Here is a 6,085-nt window from a genome sequence, read left to right as displayed (position 1 = left end):
GGGTGTTGTAAGATCTTTATATGGTAATGAAGGTAAGAATACGTGTAAACTAAAGTTAGGTAGGATGGGAAGGGGTATTGGGAAAGAGTGGCATAGAGCATCTTCTAATTAAGAGAAAACCACTCTACAATCATATGGTAAGTACATACTTAGCAACGCTTGCTAATAATCTCAATAGAAAAATGATGGTTACAAGAAACATCAATTTCCAATTGTCGACAATAGCTATACTCTAGTTTTATAAGTTATTAATGGAAATTATACTAGGTGCCCATTCAATGCTTGAGTTGAACTCAAATTCCATTTCTAGTTTGTTGGTAATGACTTTAATGCAAGGGTAAAATTATGAGACAAGGATGTAAGTAGTTGGAGAAATGTCATAAGGTGATGTTGTTCATGTTATATTTAGTATAGAGTTTTTGAAAGGGTGTTAGAATTGTTCAAGCAATCTATGTTGTTGTTGTCTAGAAAGCCACAATCCAAGGCTCTATTGGCATTCTCTCATGACCTATGCCAAAATGACAAGGGGTATGAAGGTGACAAAACAAAAAAGTGGATACAAGAAAATGACAAATGGAGATAAAATAGAAACTAGAGGGAATTCCAAAGGCTTAGATGTAATGAGGAAGCTAGGGCAAGGTGTATGCAAACATGGTAGGAAAACAAATTGTCTATAAAACTATAATGGAAGAGGGAAAAGAGGACAATAAGGGTGCACAAGAAAGACTAGAAAGCTCTACGACAACCTATGCTTGAGAGGCAACTAAAGAATCTATATCTCCAATTCTACAAACTTAAGCTCCTATATTATACTCTCCTATTATTTATGTAAGAATAATGTAAACAATGGTTTTCATATGTTATAAGCCACATTATGTAGACAAATAAATTTAAATGTAGCAATGTTTCTTCTCATAATAAGATTGACTTAGTTTAACATTTATGTTCTTCATATTTAAAAATAGATTAGACTCATATCTTAAAGTTAGAAAAATTACAACAAAATGATTTTATTAAAAATTGGCTAGTAACTCTTACCAATAATCAAAGGAAAAAAGATGATTAGAGCTATGTTGATTCCTCTTTTTAAAGCTAAGACACCTGAAATTCAATTAATGTGTACATAAATATTTCTATTGAAATATTCAACCATTCGATATTAAGACTTGAGGGAGCGAATGTGAAGGACTGGAGACACGCCTTAAAAAGGCACTGGCTACGCAGCAGACAAAATGGCCCTCCCCATGCCATGCCTTCTCCATGCCCCTCATGCCATCATGCCAATCACCATGCCCTATGCAAATATAACCATCCAATCAAACCGTACACGTCCTGCCTGAATGAATGACCTGCTATTAATCCTCAATGCGCAGTTTACCTTTTTAAAAAACTATTAATAAAAATAAAATGTTTTTAATTTTTTTAAAATATTTTTTTCAAAAGAGTTTGTTTCCATGTTTTTGGATTATTTTATTCAATTGAATCATTTTTTAAGAAATTTGAAAAAAAGTCTATGTTGATTTAAACAAAAAAATATTATCAAAAAAAGCATGTGATATTAGGTTTCATTTTAAACGTTGGCTTAAAATTCTCCCAATTCAAATTTAAAATCACAAAGGGCTATATTCGTCTCCTAAATATAGTTATATTCGTCTCCTAATTTGAAATCATTTTAATTTAGGAATGCAGTACAGTTCATCTTCCATTAGTATGAATTTGGAATGGATATATGAATGCTGTTGTACAACAAAGGCAACACGGCTTTGCATTTTGCTGTAGACATAAATTTTAATGATTATAAAGAGAATGTGAGGTGAATTAGAAATCTGAGAGGTATTTCGATTTCTTTTGTCATTTCAATCGATTCTGTTGTATTTGTAAGCAATATTCTTTTCCTTTAAAAAAAAAACCCAGATAGAATATTACGCCATTGCTTGTTGTATTCCATTGTAAGATTTATCTTCTCAGCCATAGATATACAAAACATGCCAGCCCCTCCGGATTCATTGTGATTGATTCAGGAAATTTGTTAATGGATTTGATGTACTTATGATTGACTTACATAAAATTTTCAATCATATTTTAATTAAGTTGCAAACATAGTTTTAATTGGGCACCTGAGCTTGTGTTCAATGCCCTCAGGGGATTGAGATTTCCAAGATTGGGCCCACAGGGTAATGGGATTTTAAAGATTGGGTACCTGAGCTTGCTTTCAATGTCCACACAGGACTGGGTTTTCCAAATTTGGGTGTTCAATGCCCTCACGGGACTGTGATTATGTTCAATTCCCTCACCCAAAATTATATTTGCACCTCAACAAGTCTCCATGTCAACAGGGGATTTGGATGAAACCTAGTTCCCTTCAAAAGGATTAAATGAAAATTCATTAAGATCAATTCAAGATAACTGAATTTATTTTAAAAGTAAGATTAACAAAATATACTTACTTTCTTCCCTGGGTTCCTCCTCCAAAAGAGAACGCAATTCACCTGTCAACACACAAGGATTTCCAAAATCAACACATTTGTTATGGCACCTGTTTCCAATTTAGGGAAATCATATATCCGTCTGATGAATGAATTAGCTCATAAAAGACAGGTGGGTGGCCTTCATGTTTTAGGATCTGTTAAACCCATGGGCATTGTGTGAATGTATATCACATTAGTTGACACGGTTTATGTATTCTCAATCTTCACTTCATACAATCAGAAGGGCTACATATAATTCTAATCAGTATTTCCGGGTTTTTGTATCTTTTTCTGGTCTATGTTGTTTGGATTAACTTGTGCAGATACTCTCCTTGTTTTTATATTAGAGGCATCAAAATATGTTAGATAAATTTTTGAGATTAAGTTGTGTTGTTTTGTGTCAATTTATATGAATTCATGAAATATGAGTATTGGTTTGTAAAAACCCTTCTTGCCTGAACATCAATAGTCTGGTTGTTCTTTCCCCACAAGCTAAATCGATGACTGAGAGCTTAAAAGAATCGGCTGTTATCAGGTATCAAACCTTAAATGCAGAGTACTTTTAACATAAGTCTTCCGAAATTGCAATAAAATATGATCCGCCTAGCTCTAATACCATAGTTTAGTAATGTTACAAGCAGGGCTGTAACATAATCTGAAAAAATATACTTACTTCCCTGGGTACCTCCTCCAACTGTACTTCTCCTCCTCCTGTCATGAACCTCCCTCTAGTCAACTCACTTTCGATCTAATCTCGTAGAAATCCACAATTATTCTGCCCTCAGAGAAGCGGCCAATTGGGCTGTCAAAGAAATGTAACAGTAGAAATGTAATTATTGTTACTTGGATCAACTGTAGAGTCTCCAAATAACAGGGCCACTCCATCTTTCTCAACACCTGCTGCAAATGTTTCAGACTATAATACAAAGAGTACAGTAAAGCAAAGGATTGCAGTAAACTTAGTATCCATCTTAAATCATATCTAGAAGATGGCTAACATGCTGGGTTGTATAGATCTTACACAGTAAAGGAAAATCTCAGGGTATTCAAAGAGATACAAATGAAGTAGACAAAGACATTTTCATGTGCAAACGAATCTCTAAGGAGATCGACTAAGTGAAATAATTATTACAGGGGAGCCAAGTTGTATATGTAGAATGAGTATAGGATAGATCACTATTGCTGCATAAACAGATACATCTTTTAAAAATACAATTTGCTGGTCTTTCCTCTAACACAAGCAGGTATTAGAATCGAAGGATCATAATATTAAATAAATTTGAAGATGAGATCAGTTACTATATAAGTTTTAACTTCAATTTTATGCATCATCTTATGTCAATAGTTCTAGGTAGAGCAAAATTCTACAAGCCTAGAGCCTATATCTCAGAATAGGAAACTATGAACTAAGCCAATATTGTTCACTAAATGATCCACTGCAAAACATGTCATGATTTATAATTACAAATGATAAGTGCTTATTAATTATGAACAAGATTTGAACATGTCGCATAAATGAGTGGCCATTTTGGCTAATGGTCTCATTGATGAGTATTCTTCCTTCACATCTGCTGCCATAGTTGAAACGTTTCTGAATGAGCTTCAGCCCTTATAGAGCTCAGCCTCTCTTATCTACGAGCCACTAATACCAGATTGATTCATGTACATATTGTACGAACATTACATTTTTTAAGATTGGGTATCAATGCCTATACACAAAGGGGATTTTCAGTATCAAGGTTTTGCTAGTTTTCACTTATTTGAATACTCCAAATCTCAAGTTTGTTTGCTTGTCTTCTTTTTGAGATGGATCTTCATATGTCAGTTTTGACTCTCTAATTAATTTTTAAATCTACGAGGTTTCTCTGCCTACTTATTTTTTAAATCCTTTTATTTTAGATCTGCAGTATAGTTCCTCTTCCATTATTATGAATTTTTCATACTACTCTATCAGCTGGTATGGATTTTATTGGTTTAAATTTGGGAATGGATTTATGAATGTTGTTGTATTGGTTTTGATATTAGATTGTTTATGATTTACTGATATCTTGTGAAAATTGTGTTGTGGTAGATTTAGCCAGGTTATTCCCTTTCCACTCCCTCTTTTTTCTTGCTGGAATTGATGAAAAAGATGGACAACAATTAATAGTTGTAGAGACGCAAATTCGACATTTGAAAGGTCAGTTTTCATCTTCTTCCTTTGGTCTGAAAAGTGGGACATTTATATATTTTATTGTGGTGAACGTTGGTGAGATAATGTAGGATTAGGAATACTTCAAAAATTAAAAAATAATTCCAACCCATTTACTCCAGTGAGCCTTGAAGCAACTAAATTAGAATATAGACTTAGATGCACACCATTCTAGTGGGCCTAAAGTTAAACTGAAAAGCATCTTACCTTGAAGCAACTAAATTAGAATATAGAATTAGATGCACAACATTCTAGTGGGCCTAAACTAAAAAGCATCTGCATTGCCAAGAATCTTTCTTGTCCTTGGAGTCATAGATCTTACATCACTTCCAATCAGCAATGGTGCCTACAATCATGATTAAGAGGAAATGTAATTTAATTGTTTATCATCATCATTCAACATATAGTTGTTAACACTTGTTTCAGTCATAATAGTGCTCCCATTGAATAGAACATATTTTGAGTGATGGTTTAATTCTTCAATGTGGATAACATTGCTTACCCATCTTTCTTCAGTTATACCACGACAAACTCCATATTTCCCGGTTTAGATCTGATATGGTATTTTCTAGTAATGGCTGGCTCCTAAGTAAATTTCAGAATGTTTGAAGATCCAACAAGATTAATATTATTGCCAGAATTTGCCTCAAATGCAATTCCCTTATGGTGAGTACATGTGAGTGGTTACTGCAACAGTACGATGAAAGAAGCCGGTCATTTTGTAAGTGGGTTTTTTAACTATAAATGGTGGGTCTGCTCTTTTCATTTGTAACCTTACACTTACTATATTAGTTTGATTGACTTATTAGGGATTCAAATCCTTAGAAAAGCTCTCAAAACTAGACATGATTGAGGCAGCTGTTGTATAAATCATAAAAGAATTTTTTTTACTTTATTGGGTAAGATTACAAGTAGGACACTAACAAAGTCTTGGTTTGTATTGTGGTTAAGGTTCTCATTCCCCTAATGAATGCTAGTTATTTCTCCTACTTCTCTTATGAGAGAAACTTTTTAAGCCAATATTATATATGTGACAGTACCCATTGTGTTAATTAATTAGTTTAGATATTTTAAATACATAAATTTGTGATGGTATGAGATATTAATTTAAGGTATGTATATAATTATAAGGGAGAAAAAGTGTATACCTATTACTTTGTGTCGTGATTTTAATGTGTTATTTTATTGTATGAGGTTTTTCAGTGTATTAACCGTTTTCAAGAACTCATATAACATTTTGTATATCACGTCTCTATTCAAAATGCGTATAACTCTATTTGTAGCAACATGTCTATCTTGGACTAGAACATGCCTACAATTTTGTCCACTAGAAAAGATCATGTGTGTAATCTTGTACCCCTTTTTCAAATTTAAAATTATTTGTGTTTCAAGGTTGATAATCCTAGACATGACCTGTTGTGACCTA

The 6,085-nt window shown here is 33.2% G+C and overlaps 1 long non-coding RNA gene across 1 annotated transcript; it reads left to right on the top strand.

Moving 5' to 3' along the window:
• The first annotated feature begins 1,693 nt into the window (after nt 1–1,693).
• On the top strand, nt 1,694–5,615 carry LOC131038526 (uncharacterized). The gene is made up of 3 exons (XR_009104505.1): nt 1,694–1,833; nt 4,540–4,647; nt 5,176–5,615. It is a non-coding gene; the product is annotated as an uncharacterized LOC131038526 (long non-coding RNA).
• The last annotated feature ends 470 nt before the right edge of the window (nt 5,616–6,085 follow it).

The sequence above is a fragment of the Cryptomeria japonica genome, chromosome 9 (assembly GCF_030272615.1).
Source record: "Cryptomeria japonica chromosome 9, Sugi_1.0, whole genome shotgun sequence".
Taxonomy (NCBI): Eukaryota; Viridiplantae; Streptophyta; class Pinopsida; order Cupressales; family Cupressaceae; genus Cryptomeria; species Cryptomeria japonica.
Note: the sequence above shows the minus strand (reverse complement) of the source record. Positions and strands in the feature narration are given on the sequence as shown.